This window comes from Triturus cristatus, chromosome 2_1 (assembly GCF_964204655.1).
Source record: "Triturus cristatus chromosome 2_1, aTriCri1.1, whole genome shotgun sequence".
In the NCBI taxonomy this organism is placed as follows: domain Eukaryota; kingdom Metazoa; phylum Chordata; class Amphibia; order Caudata; family Salamandridae; genus Triturus; species Triturus cristatus.
In genome coordinates this window covers 1,100,614,167-1,100,633,378 of record NC_140581.1, presented here as the reverse complement: position 1 = coordinate 1,100,633,378, position 19,212 = coordinate 1,100,614,167, and the positions used below count along the sequence as shown (strand labels likewise).

Below are 19,212 nucleotides of genomic sequence, written 5' to 3'. Positions count from 1 at the left end.
CGATTCACTGTGTCAAAGGCACAGGTTAGGTCCATAAAAGCTAAATGAACGCAACCATTTTGTGCTTTGGTGTACTTTTGGACAATTAATGCCAGATTTAGAGATTATTCCACAGTTCCAAGTTCTGGTCGGAATACAAATTGATAGATTGAAAGCACTTGATGTTCCAGTGCCCAGTGTTCTAATTTAGCCAAAATTACCCTGCCCAATATTTTAACTGAATTATCGTGCATGGAAATAGGGCGATAGCAATGGGGTTTGGTTTTATCCCCGTTTTAAAAATCGGCACTATAATGGCTTATTTGCCAGGTCTTGACTAAAGAGCCCACTATTGCAGCTTTTAAGACAAATTGTGATCAATTGAGCCCAGGGCTTTCTCTGGGCGACTATTTTCTATAACTAAAAGCACCTCACTCACCTCTATTGAGTTGCTTAGGGACCGGGAATTTCTATTGCTGGTGATAGATTTACTGTCCTTGGCTCTGGGGAAAAAAGTTCCGAAAAATGGTTAACCAAGGCTTCAGCTTGGACTAGGAGATCTATTTTAGGCGTTTCATCACCAGACATAGAAACTGAGTTAACAACCTCCCAGAAAACACGAGAATCTTTTAGGGTCGATGCAATTTTCTGATCCTCCCAGGCATTATCCTTCAGAGACCGTTTCCTTTCCCCAATTGCCTTTCTATAATCCTTCCTTACTTTTATTATTTCAACCTTATGTCTCTGGGTCTTTTTTAATGCCACCCATAGCGCCTTATGTGCTTCGGTGCAGGTCTTATTGAACCACCTTGGATGTTCAGGGGCTTTTCTAATACGTTTAGTTAATTTATCAGCCATAATGCCATTAAGGTTTGTATAGGACACTTTGATGTTCACTGGAGGGGTGGAGTCTGAGAGTACTGTCTCTATATCTGCCTTATTATTTGTTATGGGTTCTTTAAGAAAGCCCCCCTTATCATCCTTTTCCCATTTGATTCTAATGCCCTGGTTTCTATTATATACTGCCCTATGATGTATTTTCTTGTCCTTCTTTTTGCCGCAAGTAGGTTTACATTTTTAATTACCAGCCAATCAACAGTTTATACATGTAGATCAGGTAAATACTTTTTCGACTCAGTATGCAATGATGGGATAACACGTCAGTATAGAACGATGGTGCTGGAACAATTGTCAGAGTATGGTGCTGGCCAAAGGCCTACCATTTAAAGGTTAAAAAAATATTTTAGAAATCACCCGTTACTTATTAAGTGAGTCCAACAACTAAGTATACCCTGTGCAGCAAGAGGGTGTGCAGGAAAGGTGTTTTACTCTATCTTGAAGGAATTTCAGGTCAACGGTCCAAAAAGGGAACCACGCACGACGTCTTTGGTACAGCTGCTCTCCAACTCAAACACGTACCATGGCATTGCAAATACAAACATTCCAATAGTTAAAGGAACATCAACCACAAGAACAATAAACACAATACAACACGCCTCCCCCTTATAATGAACACTTCAACCAGAAATGAAAAACAAAAGGAAAAACAAATTCTGCAAATTCTTGAGTTTGTGAGAAAAGCCTTTGAATATGTCATTCACCAAAGAGTGTTTTGCAGCATTGTCCTTCTGAAACGCATTACCGAAAAACTATACATCATGTTAAAAGTATGGCCATTCGTCAAATCACTAGACAAGTAATCCATTGTTATTATAAACTCACGCTCACTTCCACCTCACACCAGCACATCTCCACCCACTAGGTTTTTTCCAGCCCTTCACCAAATTGAGAAACTCGCTCATTTCCTTTTCTAGCAATATCTGCTCACCAGGAATCTCATTTTTATTTGAACATGATTTTTGTTTTACTGCAACTCTCCTCCTGCTCTGCCATTTCCTCACAAGATTGCATGTTTAAACCACCTGGACAATTGTAGTTCTTGGATATTCAGCGGAACCCTCCTTGGAACTCGCCGGTCTCTTGATTTTAACATGTCCAATTTGAAAATCCATCGGTTTTACTCTATTCAGTTCCTCATAACTTTTTACTCTTCCCCTGCACACCTTTTACTGTCACCCCCCTTAGACATAAACAAGCATATATCAGCTGTTTTCTGGAGCAACAAAGAGAGCCGGTTTAAATAATTCCTTCCATGTGACAACATGCACAGTCTCTCACCAGTCGTGGAATGAGGAGTGTTATTCCAAATTCTGTCAAAAAAACTTCCTATCAAAGCCAGAATAGCATTCAACCTGAAGTGTGTCCTTCAAAATTCCGATCACCCGCTCCACCACACCATTACCCTACAGGCTATATAAGGCAACTGACAAATGTTGGATGTTTACCGCCCTCAAGAAAGACTCCATCTGCAGAGATGGAGATTGTAATCCATTGTCAGTTATTAGTATCTTCGGTGCTCCCACAAATCAAAATAACATCCACATAGACTTTCACATTCCCTGTGGTAGGCGCTTTCATGAACTCGCAAGAGAACACTTGGAGTAATGGTCCAACACCACTAAAGCTTATCACATATTTTCACTCAATTGGTCCCAAAACATCCATTCTGAACTTCCCCAGGTTAACCAAGGAAACTCTATGGGACACAAAGGCGTTTTAGGAGATATCAGCAATTTATCATAATCTCTGAAAGTGGTACAAGCAGCCACAAACATGTCCACCTCTGTCTCCATGCTGGGCCACCAGCAGTAAAACCTCAGACTTTTTTATTCCCAGTACATCCTGTATGGCCTTTGTGAACTAGCCCAGTCACTTGGATTCTTAACTCAGTTAGTGGGACTAACATCCTACAGCTAAGAAGCAAAGCTCCCCCAAGATTTACTTTGCCTCTCACTTTGTAAAGTGATAAGAAATAATAATGGCACTAATACACAGCAGCCTACATGCATTACATCCTGATGGGCCTGATACCTCTCCAATTTTGACAATCACTAGGGCCAACAACCTCCATATGAGCAGCGTGACGACTTAGATTCAAACTACACAAGTCTGTGCAAGAGTTGAAGAACGTTAGGTTATTTGCATCTAGAAGGAGAATGGAGTGGACTACCCTAGTGTGCCCCCATTGGGTACTGAGCCCACACCGGAGTAAATGTACTACTGTGACGTGGAATGTGCAGGGGCGGGACACCTAAGCAAAAGCTATGAAATACAGTCCGTCTTACAGCGGCGGGTAGTCTAAATAGTATTTATGCAGGAGACCTTTCTGAGCGGCGGAAATGTGTAACATGCGGAGGGGCAAATGGCATGGACAGCTATATCACACCCAATAGGCCTCATAAGCAAGGGGTGTGGCAGTATGGCATCCAATGTAGCATTTCAATTCGAAGAGGAGTGCATAGATCAGCAAGGGCAGTTTGTCCTCCTGAGAGGCAGACTAGATGGTTTCCCATTTGTCCTCAGCAGTATCTACGCACCAAATGTCGATCAGAAAACCCAAACTGGCATCATGCCCCCCTACTCCTCTGAAGCATTAGATCTTATTTGCAGAGTCCTGCAGGGTTCCTTGCTCAGCACAACACTCTTTAACATCTACATGGCCCTGCTGGCCGAAATCGTACAAGCTCACAACATAAACATTCTCATTTATGCCGACAACATGCAACTGATGCTATCACTCACAGGGGGGTGCTCAACACCAGGAACAAGTTCACCAAATGCATTACACAAGTAGCCACCTGGATGAAAACCAACTGCCTCAAATTGAACTCAGACAAAACCTAGGGGGTAGTCTTCGGGAAGAATGCCTTGCCATGTGATGGCACTCAGACCTTAAACCCACCCCCATGCACTACTCGCAAGCGAGAAATTTCAGAATCATCATATACAAACTGGACATGACCGCCCTAGTCAACATGGTAGTCTTGACCTGTTTAACACACTGAGGATGGTGAAGGAAATCATTAGGAGACTACCAGAAAACTCAGGGAAAACGATCACCCGTTCCCTCCTCACCAGCAGACAAGGAAATGGAAAAACTCAGTATGCAGGAATTACCAATCAGCTAACAGGAAGACAATAGATTGTCAAAAACTCAGCAGCCACACTAGTTCCCAACCTCCCACACTGAGCCAAACTCACACCATCCCTTAGATAACTCCACTAGCTCCCGATACACAAACGCATACACTTTAAATTCTTCAGCCAAACCTACAAAGATATCCACAACACTGGCCCTGCCTACATGAACAGCCACATCCACTTCCACCAGCCTTCCAAACACTTCTGCTCTGCCAGTCTCTCACTAACACCCCCTCCAACACATGCACAAAAGCAGAGCAGGTGGCCACACCTTCGAGCACCTGGCCCCTAAAGCCTGACATGACCTCCCACAGCACATCTGAGCCTCCTCCTCTCTTCACTTTTGCAAGAAGCTGAAGACATGGCTTGTCAAGTAAGCCCCCAGGGCTGGCCTCACACCTGCTACAGAGAACGTGGATGTGCTCATCGGTGATAATCGCGCTATAAAACACTGATAACATAAATCATGCCTTCCAGGTTTCAGGTCATCCCATCCTATGATACATTTATAACTCACTTCAGAATTAACTTGATCCCCACTTTTTTATGGGCAGATGTCAACTTCAACTATATGCTGTATAATTAAATGGATGCACACGGGATTGGCTATAAGGCAGAACACATCAGCATGCAATGATTACAATCTTTTTTTTTTTTTTTTTTTAACAGACAACTATTTTTTCTCAAAAGTTTCACTGTATTATAGTTTTCTTCTGACTGTAATGCAATTGAGAGTTTTCCTGATTCATTTAAAACTCTTAACCCTACCATACACCAATACTATTTCGAACTGATAACTTGAACTTTTCTCTAAAAGGGCTTATAATAATATACTTCAGTCAAGGGAACTGCAATTCCAATATAATAGTGTCAAAGTACATGTGATTGACAAGGTGAAGTTGATGAGGTGAAACGGATGAGGTAATGGGTAAGGAGAGGTAATGGAAACTATGTAATGAGGGGCCCCCCTTCAGGGGCATAGCTTAGTCGGTGAGATTAGGTGTCTGCCAACCACAAATTTGCAAAAATAAAGCAGTGGGCCTCACGGTGAAAGTGTGAAGTGGTGACAGTTCATGATTTACTGTTCCCAAGAGGAGCAGGGTCAGCATTGATTTGCATTAGGTGGGTCTCCGACTGATTTTGAGTTGGGGAAACTGCAATTGTCATGCCAACAGACTATATTTTACTCTGGCACGGGAAAACTTCTTTCAATGGCCTGATGGAGTAGGCATCCTTGGAAGCAAGCAAACTGACCATCCACCATATTTTGAGTGGATGGTAGTGTGGCATTTATATTTTTTACTATCCATCACCAGCAGACATACCCTGGCAATGAGGAAGAGTAACAAAAAAGAAAAATGACCCCCCACACCATGGAAGAAAACTGTTGCTGGGGTAATTAGATTTTGTTTTTATTTTTCAATTACAAACTCCTGCTTTGGTAGCTTGTTTGTGAAAGCAAAAAACAAACTTTTCCTTCATTGACAGGAACCACCATGAGGGCGGTTCCTGCCAATGTGCAGACATGTCTGCTGAGTTGGCAGATCTCTCTAAATTTGGCAGGCAGAGAACAGGTAGTAAAGTTCCCCACCACCCCATCTGCCTTTACCCCGTCTGATAAGTCCTAAATAAGCCCAGTGTCTAGAGTGGCACAGTGGGAAAAAAACAATGGTTTGTAATGATACTCCAAGGGATTGCCAGTGGCTAGACTATTTGCAAGCATTTATCCATCAACTTTTGGTTGTTTGCTTGCAAGTAGAATGCATGGAAACATGAGTAGCATAGCGTTCCAAGCGTACTACTGCAAAGGTTTATGAATTTTTAAAAGTAGTAAATGTGCACCCATTTAAGGAGTACTTCTAAGGGTGCAGATGTACTTTTGTGGTAAAATGTTGCTGCACTGCTATGAGCACAACTATGCCGTATCCTCAAAGAAATATTGCAGTGCTGCACTCTACACGACTTGCATACTTTGGGCTGCCTAGCGCCAATGCAGATAGATACCCGTGTGCCATGTTGCAAGGGTGTTTGTGGTATGGGCAGGATAGTTATTTGTGCAAGAAGGGTACCTACCTGCACCAAAGCTATCTTTGGAAGCTTTTTCCTCTTAGTATATGTGCCGCAGAACGCAGCACAGATGCAAAGAGGAAATAACAAGGAGAAATAAAAGATATTTCTCCTCATCATGCCATGCGTCACCCATGCAATGCCTACCTGACACAAGGTAAGGCAAGTCAGCACATTGTGTTGTGTTTTGTTACTTACAAAGCAAAGAATGTCGACATGTGGGGCTTTGTGAACACCAAAAAGGATTTTGCGTTGAGGCTATGTAAAAAAAGTGTTGCAACTAGACGTAAAATCTTTGGAAATCTGGGTTTATGACAATATCTGTTTGTGTCAAAATACATGGGTGGATGTACAGTGATACCCATACACCACCAATGGAACACCTACCTGATGCTAAGTCATTCAAAACAGCGTAACGTGCTGCATTGTGCAACTTTTTCTTACACAGCCACACAAATTGACATTTGTGTAACTTTGTAAATATCGAAAAGGATTTTGCATTCGGGCTGCATCGAAAAAGTGGCACAGACCCCAAAGCAAGATCTTTGTGAATCTGGGCCTAAATACATTTAAGTTCTTTACCCAGAAAAGAAACAAGTTAAAACCTCTCTGTGAAATCAGGATTTAAAAAAACGACAGGGACAAAACAGACCCGACTCAGGGCTCTCAGACCAAACTACTAAGCCAGGAATGTATGGGGGGTTTTTTGGGAGGGGGAAGAGGGGGTGGAGCAGACCCCAAACACCTATACCCCTCCTCCCCCCCGAACCTAGGCTGCTGGCACCGCAACAGCTTTCTTAAATTGGATTCTGGACATAATTAATGTCTGATGGCTTTCCCAACCCAGTTTAGGGAGGCAAAGGTAAATTTACCACATTGATATTTGCTATGCCTGCTAACAAAGGCAGCATTCAAACACCAGTAATGTCAAGGCTGCCCGGGGGGCCACGTAGTGGCCCCTCAACAGGGCGGCCGCCTTAGTGCCACAGGAAGGCACTGGAGTCGGCCTCCTAGGCTCCCTGAGCTTGGGACCAGGGGGACTTCCGGCCACATCCGGTAGTGGGAGGGGGGACTGGGGTACATATACTGTCCCCCACCCACTTGTGGAAATGTGGATTTTCCTGGTCAGTTATGTCCCCTATCTTGGACCCCAACGGTTCTATGTGCATGTCACAAGTACATGTATGTTCCCTCCAGTTCCAGTTTCGAAGACGCAAACACATGTGCGTCCACCGTTAACATGTCCTCTGTCAGATCCGCCATGAATGGGCTGGATATTCGATTCCTAAGTATGAAAGGCCACCGACTTTTTATGGCTAAGTTACTCCATTTTTGCAGTTCAGGCAGAGTAGGCCCGATTCTGTCCTCAAAGCCTTTCCCTGCTCTCTGCCTCTGACAGCATCAGTTTGAGCTCGCATCTGTATCCATGAACTTTGTCCTACTCCCTGTGCAGCTAACGGTGCCTGCCTCGGCCAGTTTTCGCCTGCCTGTCAAGAAGCTGTATTTCACCTTCGAATTATCTATTTTGCTCCTCAGCCGATGCATTCCTGTCTAGTAGTTTAAGTAAACATTCTTCCAGCTACCAAGCAAAAGGCCCGGCCTCTCTGTCCTCATGCAAGTAATTCATAGCCCTGTTACCATGGAAAGTTTCTGCCCCTTGCATCTCATATAGACACTTAGACGCTTGTGCACGCACACACAGTCAGTATAGAATAGATTCTGTCCGAGAGCCCTTCCCTTGTGGATAACACAGTTCTTTAAACATAGGATATTAGATATGATTTGGGATTAGGTTGACATAACCCCAGACTTTTGTCTCCACATGTAGAGCTAAATGTCAAGTCCCTTTCTCCCTCTAGTTGCACGTCTATCACACGTCATGCTGCTGCGCGCGCATCTCTGCCAAGTATTTCTGCTGACATTGCGAAATCATCTCCAGGTATCCACCCACACATGACAATTTACCCATTATCATCAAGTGGACGCCCACATGGACGCCCACCTTCACGCCTACTTACACGCCCACATGCTCTTATCTCATTCTCTCTTGCTCTCTTGCTTACGTACAATTGAGAAATGTATATATACTGTACTCTGTGAATAATGTTTTGAGAATATTGAGAATACTTTTCAGCCCCGTCCAGATCCTTTTTGGTGATGGAAATATTCTCCCTTTGACTCGAGTTATTGGAATAAAGCCCTTTATGAATCTGATACCACAGACTCAGCCTCTTGCTTTATGCATGATCTTATTGATAATATAAAAGTCTGAGAGCGTAATATTTTATTTACCACAGAATGGCGCCCGAACAGTTTAATCTCTTTCCCCACACGCCGGAGATGAAGGTCCAGTTTTGCCCCCTTCCATAGCCGTGATGGACTTCAAGCGTGCACGTCGCGGGTTTTCCCGCCAACTCCCTCAGGCAACCGAAGGGGACAGACTGCGACCAGGCATCCATACGAGGCGGTGAGGAACGCAGATTGTCTACCCAGAGCCCACCTGCGAGAGAGCTGTGTCCGAGGTATACAGAGGCCAACCAGGTTTTCGAAGTCCCGATGTCCAGAGGGTCCGATGTCCGCAGTAGTCGAGTCCAGTCCATTCTCCGAGGCCTTCCGTTTCAAGGAGCTACCCGGTGAGTACCATCGCCGGGGAGGCGTGTTGACGCGCACATAGGTTGTGCCGGTCAAGACGGATTTGGGTACACAAATCCGGTCTGCACTGTTTAGCAGTGTATATGTACTGTTTAGCAGTATATCAAGTATTCCGAAGTATCTAGTTATTGTCAAGAATTCTGCTTGGTGATTAGTTATGCAGACTGTCATCATTGTTGGTCATCTTTAAAGGTTAAAAAAATGTTTTAATGTTTAATGTTTAATGTGTTAAACGTCCTGCATATTGTGGTATGAATGATTGTTCATTATTGTGCTTTTTGTATTAAGTGTGTTCAAGACCAGGTGTCAGATCAGTTGTCAATATGCCGCTCTTCTCGAAGTTGAGACAGATTACTACTAGAAAAGGGGTGCTTGAAGAAGCAGTTCCTATTCCTCCTAGGGACACTGCAGGACATTTTATGTATCACAAGCATGGCTTAGACGCCATATTATTCCTTGATCTATGGGTGGACTACACCAAAGAGTTACCAGAAAGTCAGAGATGGCCCGTAGCTGGGACCTGGGATGCCGAATGTATCATGAAAGTCGAAGAAGAGTTGTGGAAGAGGAAAGCTAGACAGTCACAGAAAGACGCTGTTGAATTATGGCGTAAAGAATAGCATAGACGCACAGAGTAAGCGCTCAGAAAAGAAGAGAAAAGTAGGGAGGATTCAGACAAAGCCCGAGAAAACGTGTTAGTTGAGGAAGGTATACGAGTAAAAGCAGAACAAGTAGACAGACAACGAAACACTCTTATGAAAGAGGAAATGTAGACCAGCTTGGAAGGATGCCATTGAGTTTTTGGCGCAAGGAGTGACATAGAAGGACAGAGTAAGTGTTTCACGAAGCAGAGAGAAGTGGACTGGAGTCTGGAAAAGCCAAGGATGAGATGTTACAGGAGGAATTTGAGCTGGTAAAATGAGCGCAGGCTGACAGAAAAAGAAATACTGACGTTGCTGGTATTTATCCCGTCCTTTCAGAGGACCTAGCAAGAGTGGCCCCAGTAAAAAGACCAGTTATAATACATATATTAATTACATAGTAGCCCAAAGGTTCTTGAGCCCCCCACCAAATGAACAGCGCATAGCTGGTGTTTACATGGTCCAACATTTGACTACGTTGTCAATAGGAAATTGAGAGGGGTGCAGCTAGAGAAGGAGCAACTCCTGTGATTTGATGACACCCCTAATGTACAAAGTGTTAACGAAAAATAATTAGTGACAAGTTTAGCTTGGAAAAAGAATTGTGGGTATTTCGAATTTGCAAATTTTTCATGAATACAGGTTTGTGTTCTTGATGGTCCAGTGAGCCAATGTGCTGGGTCAAGTCGGTAAGATTATGACCCCCTGAGTGCAAATTGTATGTAAAAATAATTTTTCAATTGAGCGAATTATTGCAGTTTTTATGGAATTGAGTAGTCTTTTTGTCTTTGACAGCTTCAGAGTGAGGAGAAGGTGGGGGCCGTGTAGAGCAGAATGTGATACAGAAATCGGAGACAGATTCTGACCTTGTAGCCAGTGTAGGTGGGGGCCGACGAGAGGAGCAGAACAGGGCACTGCTTAGAAGGCTTCTCTGACATCGCATCTGTGTAATGCCTGCAGCTGGAGAGCCTTGGGGCCAGGAGTAGGAAAAACAAAAAAAAGATGGCTGGCAGCCCAGGCTCAGGCCGCGCTGAGGGGCTATTTTTAACTTCTCTGATAAGACAGGGCAGCTGAGAAATGTAAGTCGAGAAAGATTCCCTTGTTCTATTCTGTGCAAAACAAGTGCCCCGAGGAAATGTCTATGGAGAAGATTTGTTTTATTTTTTAGCAATTGTTATATTGCTTCTGGTCAGAAAGTAAAATGTTGCTCTTGTTTGGAATTTTAAGGGCTATGTGCCTATATAAAAACGATTTTCAAATTCAGACATTTTTGAATTGTGGCCACAAGCTGCCACCAGTTGCATTGGATAAATGATCCAGTGGTTACGGGTCTGTGAGGAAAGATGTGAGATGCATCTTCGACTAGGACATGAGGGTACATTGTGTACAAAGAAGCATAGCACATTTTTATAAAAAAAAAAAAAAAAAAAAAAAAAAAAAAAAAAAAGAGACAGGTTCGTGTGTTCGTCATTTTTTGATTATTGTTGCTGATCCTGTGTGTCAGACTTGACGCGGTCATCATTGGGATGACCCACTGCCAGATGGGGTTGTATAGGGCAGGTAAATAAGTTATTGATTATAAACCTGACAAATTAAGCAGGCCAGAATGTTCGCATCTGAGCTGTAGGTACTGTAATTGCGCATCGCTGCTCATTTATATATGTTAGTGTAATTATCTATGCTTTCTGTGCCCGGTATACTGATGGCTTGGCACAATTACTAAATTTCACAGACATGATATTACCATTATCATGCTGTCAAAATAGCAGACAACACGTTATCAGTGTATGTCTAATTGGTGTTGGAGATGAATGAAACAAAAGAAAAAGGCTATGCAAGACTAAAATATTTTTCACATAACTGCCTTTCTCTTATAGACAGGCAGCCTCGGTCATATGTTTCCAGATTGGACATTAAGGAACAATTATGATCTGTGCACTCGCATTTTAACTCTTGAAAGGCCTGTTTTAAATAAGGACTGCCACCACAGAGTGACAAATAAGGCTCGGTATTTAGGGTAATGAGAAAATATCTGACAGGATTTCCTTTTTAAAGTTTGCTTTAGTAAGCTCATTCTTGTGAGTGGTGGCCCCAAAAGTTGACTTGTTTTTGAATTAGGCTATTTATTGTATAGGTGGAAATTATTGCACATTGACTGATTTCTTTAGCAGATAAATTATTAATTATCAACATTAACAACTGTTCTTAAACTTGGTTTTCCGAATATTTAGGTAATTTAGCATTCCTATTAGGGCCTCCTAGCATTAATATTGACTTCAGGTTGGTGTAGGTTCATGTAATAGGGACATTTGCATATGAGATGTCATTTGGCTAGCTTATGAGCTAACACAATGAGGTTTGTACATTAATTTGAAGGATTTCTCGCCGTTTCACATACGTTGTGTATCTCCTATAATTTTGCTTACGCCCAGTAGCTACACACAGGGACTAATAGTGTTGACAAGACACAGGGTTTGATAGTGTTTGACAGCAGTGAAATCTGTTTCAGATTTCCTCCTGTCAAAAAGGGGGGGAAGGAGGAGAATATTGGCTTTCTGCTGGCCCCTGAGGAGGTTCGCTTCCCGCTAGCCCCTTAAGAAATTAAGCCCCTTAGAAATTAGCCCCCTTAGAAATTAAGCCAAGGAAATAGGTATGGTGTTTTCCCCTTTTTCTCATGTTTTATTGTGATCTTTCAGGGGAATTAGTTGTGGGCACCGGAACGTATTCAATTGATTTCTGGTTTTTCACAGCCCAAGACACAAAAAGACTAAAGTCCTCAAGAACACACTGTGGCATTTGAAGAATTAAAGAGAGCTTTATGTCAAGCACCAGTTTTAGCAAACCCTGATTACAACAAATCGTTTATGCTTTTTGTGACAGAGCGGGATGGAACAGCACTATCTGTCCTAACACAAGATCATGCAGGAAAACACGAGCCCTGTGCTTATCTTTCTAGTACATTAGACCCAGTAGCACAGGCTTTGCCTGCGTGCCTAAAATCAGTTGCAGCAACGGCCTTAGCCATAAGACAAAGTGACTCGATAGTGCTGGGCCACCCTCTGACAGTACAAGTACCACACGCAGTAGAGGTTCTCTTGAACCGGACACAAACACGACACCTGACTGTAGCTAGACTGACAGGCTATGAGCCAACGTTATTTCAACCACACATAGAGATCAGACGATGCAACATACTGAATCCTGCTACCCTTTTGCCCTCCAGTACAGAAAGCGTTTCACCACACAACTGTGTTGAAGTAATACATACCGTGACTAAACCAAGACAAGACTTGACAGATGTTGCACTCCCAGACCCCGAGCTAACACTATATGTTGACGGCTCATGCATGAGGACAGGGGCGGGAGAATTAGTGGCAGCATATGCAGTGACTGCCGATACTGTAATAATAGAGACTAAAAGAATAGACATATTGTCAGCACAAGCAGCAGAGCTCATCGCCCTGACACAAGCGTGCATAAGAGCTAAGCACCTGAGAGTAAACATTTATACCGATTTTCTGGCGAGAAAGAGGTTTCTTGACCTCTCATGGGGCCAAGATACAGCATGGCCCCCTTATTCAAGCCCTACTGGAAGCAATACATTTACCAACAGCCATAGCTATCCTAAAATGTAAAGCACATACTAGAGCCACAGATACCATTTCCCAAGGCAATGATCTGGCAGACCGAACTGCTAAACAGACAGCTCAGACCCCACTAGACATAACAAAGTTACAGGTTCAATAAGTGTCCAAAGCCATGACAGTTAGGGATCCTTCCAGGGATGTACAAGACATTCAGACACATGCTACTGTAAACGAATTAAAGAAATGATCGGAACAAGGAGGGGTACTGACTGATCAAGGTTGGATGACAAAGGGCAAATCCACATGGTTTCTTCCTGATACCATGGTACAAGTGATTATAAATACCGCACATAGTCCTGCACACTTAGGAGAGAAAGCAATGATAGATAGCTTACAGAATATATGGTTCAACAAGCACCTGCGTGCAGCAGCGAAACAAAAGGTCAGAACATGTATGATCTGTTGCCAATTCAATGCAGGTAAAGGCATTCCGATGGAACAAGGTGGATTCCATCCACCTGACCACCCTTTTGAAGTGCTCCAAATGGATTACATCCAAATAAACAGATGTAGAGGTTACAAATATGTCCTGGTACTAATGAAGCAGGTGTCCCTTCTGTTAGGGTATACCTGGAAATTCCATTGTGTGCGACATCCTGAAGCAGCAGGCCTTGTAGAAAGACATAATCAGACATTAAAATTTTGCGCAGACAAAGGTATAGACTGGATGGTAGCCCTGCCGGTTGCCCTCTTTTACATGCGAATTGTAGCTCATTCTAGAACAGGCTTATCTCCCTATGAAGTGGTCTTTGGTAGACCACCAAAATATGTGGGCACTACAATGCCTAAAAGATTACTTATGTTGACAGTAACATGCTGACAGATTACCTGGCTTCCTTGATGTCTGCACTACTCTCTTGTTGTTCGCAGGTTGCTGCCGCCTTCCCTGACAACACCCAGGTCAAAGAATACTCCATCGCTCCTGGATGACAGGCGCCAAAGTCAGTGCTCTGGACCACGGGGACGGCCGTTAAAGTCAAAGTGCACCTTCACCACTCTTTTACAAAGAAAAAAAAGACTTTGAACTTGAATTTTGGATTTTAAACACCATTTTCTAGAGGAGACTCCCCAGCAGTTTCCACAAAGCTAAACCTTGATTCAAAAAGTCAGAACCCGTTTGATCAATTAAGTCCACTAGGTGGTGAAGCGGTTGAACATGTATTCTGGCTCGCATAAGATCTTGGACAATAACAAAGCAAAAATAAGAGAGCTAGATAAGAAGCAAATAGATGTATAGTGACTGTAATTTTTCAATATCTTAAGAGCATCACGATAATATGTATCAGCTTAATACTACATGCTATTTTTCCTCCTATTGCCTCACTCTTATACTCCTCCACTAATGATACCATAAAGCACACATTTAGTGATCTGCCATCCTATGAGCTATCATATCGACTTGCCTTACGCAACAATACCTTTATTCAGATGCTGCACCATTCACATCAGACTAGCAATGCTACAGACTGCTGGGTCTGTGGCCGACTCCCCCCCTATCAGAACTATAAGGGAGTTTTGCCCCTTTATTCTCTATCCGTTCACACACAATGGCTCCTGTGGAGCATGGTTTAGTTTGATTAATTCCCTAGATTCGAATTCCGCAGTTTATCAAGACAACTGGGTATGGGGAAACCTGAATTTAGTTTTTGCTTAAAGTCTGCTACCCTAACAAGGAGGGACTTCCCAAAAGAACAGGAACTGATCTAAGAAATGAAGTATATGGATTAGGTAATTTTACACTTAACCTCATGATCCTGAACGTTGAATCTGAAGCTACACCAATCTTGCCCGCCATGTCCGTATTCCCAGTAAAAGAGGAATTATGTATAAGAAAGAATGGCTCCATACACATGGGCCATAGTAAATGCACCACTGTAATAAAATTCAGTGATCAAGGCAAGTCTACATTTAGAGCTTCTCGTCATTCCTACTTTATATGTGGCCAGACCGCATATATACGCCTACCTCTAGATTGGGACGGTACCTGTTACATAGCATTCCTCCTACCACCTGTTTTCCTAGCTCCTCCTGATTATCATAGAAATACTCATTTAGTACACAATAGACAGCAGAGAGATCTCCCAATTGTCGATTACACTGAAGCAGCATGGGAAAAATACACAGATTTCAATAAAGGTTTCTTTCCCTATATAGGTACAGTTACCAATAGTAAACTGATACGTAGATTAACCAGAACCCTTGAAGCAGTAGTGAACGAAACTATTTCCGCCTTAGGCAATTTAACAGAAGAGCAGTCTGCTATGCGGATTGTTGTGCTTCAAAATCGTCTTGTCCTTGACGTTATCCTGGCCGATAGGGGCGGAGCTTGTAGGGTCATCGGATCAAGCCATTGCATTTTTCATACCAGAAAATTCGCCATCTGTATATAAAGCCATAACTCGCCTTCATAAGATTGTAAGCCAGATACACCAGAATCCAGGCACCTGGACTTGGTCCGGTTGGTTTTGGAGTGTATTATCTACCTTTGGATGGAGGGTCCTATCCTTCCTAGGTATTGGCCTTCTCATACTATTCAGTTGCTGTCTATGTCTACAATGTGGACCAGCGATCTGTGGTCTGTGTGCCACATCGTGTATTCCACCACCAAGATTTCATTCAAGATCACGGAAGAAGAAAGAAGAACAAATGATGCTATATGAACAGATCAATGAATTGATGAAGATTGATATCTCTTGAAGGGCAAGTAGGGGACAAGGAGGGAATGTGGAAATGTGGATTTTCCTGGTCAGTTATGTCCCCTATCTTGGACCCCAACGGTTCTATGTGCATGTCACAAGTACATGTATGTTCCCTCCAGTTCCAGTTTCGAAGACGCAAACACATGTGCGTCCACCGTTAACATGTCCTCTGTCAGATCCGCCATGAATGGGCTGGATATTCGATTCCTAAGTATGAAAGGCCACCGACTTTTTATGGCTAAGTTACTCCATTTTTGCAGTTCAGGCAGAGTAGGCCCGATTCTGTCCTCAAAGCCTTTCCCTGCTCTCTGCCTCTGACAGCATCAGTTTGAGCTCGCATCTGTATCCATGAACTTTGTCCTACTCCCTGTGCAGCTAACGGTGCCTGCCTCGGCCAGTTTTCGCCTGCCTGTCAAGAAGCTGTATTTCACCTTCGAATTATCTATTTTGCTCCTCAGCCGATGCATTCCTGTCTAGTAGTTTAAGTAAACATTCTTCCAGCTACCAAGCAAAAGGCCCGGCCTCTCTGTCCTCATGCAAGTAATTCATAGCCCTGTTACCATGGAAAGTTTCTGCCCCTTGCATCTCATATAGACACTTAGACGCTTGTGCACGCACACACAGTCAGTATAGAATAGATTCTGTCCGAGAGCCCTTCCCTTGTGGATAACACAGTTCTTTAAACATAGGATATTAGATATGATTTGGGATTAGGTTGACATAACCCCAGACTTTTGTCTCCACATGTAGAGCTAAATGTCAAGTCCCTTTCTCCCTCTAGTTGCACGTCTATCACACGTCATGCTGCTGCGCGCGCATCTCTGCCAAGTATTTCTGCTGACATTGCGAAATCATCTCCAGGTATCCACCCACACATGACAATTTACCCATTATCATCAAGTGGACGCCCACATGGACGCCCACCTTCACGCCTACTTACACGCCCACATGCTCTTATCTCATTCTCTCTTGCTCTCTTGCTTACGTACAATTGAGAAATGTATATATACTGTACTCTGTGAATAATGTTTTGAGAATATTGAGAATACTTTTCAGCCCCGTCCAGATCCTTTTTGGTGATGGAAATATTCTCCCTTTGACTCGAGTTATTGGAATAAAGCCCTTTATGAATCTGATACCACAGACTCAGCCTCTTGCTTTATGCATGATCTTATTGATAATATAAAAGTCTGAGAGCGTAATATTTTATTTACCACACACTGGGCAGTCTCTTGTCCGCTGCCCGTCTCGCCGTTTTAGTCGTGTCCTTGGTTGCGCAGGAGCTGTGCCATGGTGAGTTTGTAACCTCCCCCTCCGCCTCCCCTTTCCTCTCGTCAGCTTAAGTGGCACCGCCAGGCCATTGCCTTGGATGGGTGTCCGCTGTGAGGGGGGGGGGGCGATTCAGCTCCATGCGCCAGGGTCGGTCTTCTGTCCTCCCGGGTAGTGTCCCGTGTTTGTAGTGTGTGATGAGGTAGCGGCAAGAGATACTCTCCCCCACCCCCTGCTCTAGGGGGGCGAGGTGAGGCACAAAGGCAGCACCAGCTGGGGGCCTTTGTGGGAGCGGGTCGCGTGAGGGCCCCCCCCCCCCCCCTCCCGGGACTGCGCATTTTCAAAATAGCTGTAAACACTATCGCGCTAGGCCAATGTTAAATGTTCACCGTCACAGGCCCATTCTTACAAAAGGGATGTGGTTGGCTGGGGGCGTTCCGGCACTTTACTTGCTTGTGGATAACTCGGTGTCCTTTCTGTTTCTCGCCAAGGTGGCACAGCACACTCTCAAGCGCCTGTCGTTCATTCGAGCAATACCACCTTTGCAATACTGCACCGGGAAAATGTATCAAAACCTTTTCAAGACCAAGGGGATAGCATAGGAGGTAACATCCCACTCAGATTCTATGCAGCCTGCAGGTCGGGGTTGGGGCCCTGCTTCTATGTAAGCTTGTCCGAAGGTGTTGGAGCGTTTGGGAAACGACCCGTGAATTGGCATATGGAATCCAGGTACACTATTTACTTGACGAGGCGACGCTGTGTGCATTTACACATGAGACGACGCTGTGTGCATTTACACAGGAGGCGACGCTGTGTGTATTTACACGAGGCGACGCTGTGTGCCGTTACACATGAGGTGACACTGTGGGCAGTTACACATGAGGTGACGCTGTGGGCATGTATGCATGGGGCGACGCTGTGTGCATTTACGCATGGGGCGACGCTGTGTGCATTTACACATGAGACGACGCTGTGTGCATTTACACATGAGGCGACGCAGTGTGCCGTTACACATGAGGTGATGCTATGTGCAGTTACACATGAGGTGACACTGCAGTTACACATGGGGCGACGCTGTGGGCAGTTACACATGAGGCGACACGGTGTGCATTTACGCATGAGGTGATGCTGTGTGCATTTACACATGAGGTGATGCTGTGTGCGTTTACGCATGAGGTGACACTGCAGTTACACATGAGGTGACGCGGTGTGAGATGACACTGTGCATTTACACATGAGGGGACGCTGTGTGCTGTCACACATGAGGGGATGCGGTGTGCAGTTACACATGAGATGGTGCTGTGTGCTGCTACACATGAGGTGGCGCTGTGTGCAGTTACACAGGAGGTGAAGCGCGATGTGCAGTTACACAGGAGGTGACGCTGTGTGCAAGTGCACATGAGATGACGATGTCTGCAGTTACGCATGAGGTGACGCTGGGGCAGCTACCATGAGTAGTCGCTGCAGTTACACTTGAGGTGACCCTATGTGCAGTTGTGCAGGAGGACACTGTACAGTTGCACATGAGTTGACACGACACAAAACAGAGTGTGAGGCTCCGGTTGTCTTTCCATCGTGTCTGGTTGATGCGGGATGGTTGTTATTTGGGCACTGCTGTGTGGTGGGTCTTTCCTCGTAATATTGGGGTTAGCCTGACTTTAATCTCCCTGTTTGTCACACTGGTTTTAATGCGGGGGATGTCCCCAAGCCCTGTGCCCTGAAGCACATGGGCGTTACAACAACCACATGGGCGGCATGGGTCTTCCTACAAGTAGATGGATTTGACCCAAGCCCTCACAGTGATTGTTCAGGAAGTGCCTTATTTAAAGTTAGTAAATGGTAACGGGTGTGGAGTTACTAAATTGTGCGTCATCCGCAGATACGTTTGCATTGGAAGGATCACTGCTTTTTAATACGGAGGTAGATTGTCCCTTTCCCATACGGGTATGGTGTGTGGAGCCGGGCATTCGGGCCTTTCGAGGGCACTTCGCCCGTGGGGAGCGTGTTGGGCCACGTGTTTTGGACTGGGCCTAATTGCCACACTTACTTTGGAGAAGATTAACCTCTGCAAGGGGTAAAACAGCCCGATTACCCGGACCCTCCTAGGGTGCCGGGCAGAGGTATGTGGGGTGCCATGTGTGAGCCGGGCCCCATCGGGATGCTGGCTGCGGCAGAGTGGCCCTAGCATTGTTTGCCTCGTTTCTGGGACAGTGATGT

At 44.4% G+C, this 19,212-nt stretch overlaps 1 protein-coding gene across 1 annotated transcript in view; it reads right to left on the bottom strand.

Annotated features, from left to right (window-relative positions):
- The window catches only part of BTC (betacellulin), an 86,170-nt gene that overhangs the window by 46,571 nt on the left and 20,387 nt on the right, over window positions 1–19,212 (bottom strand). The window lies entirely within an intron of this gene.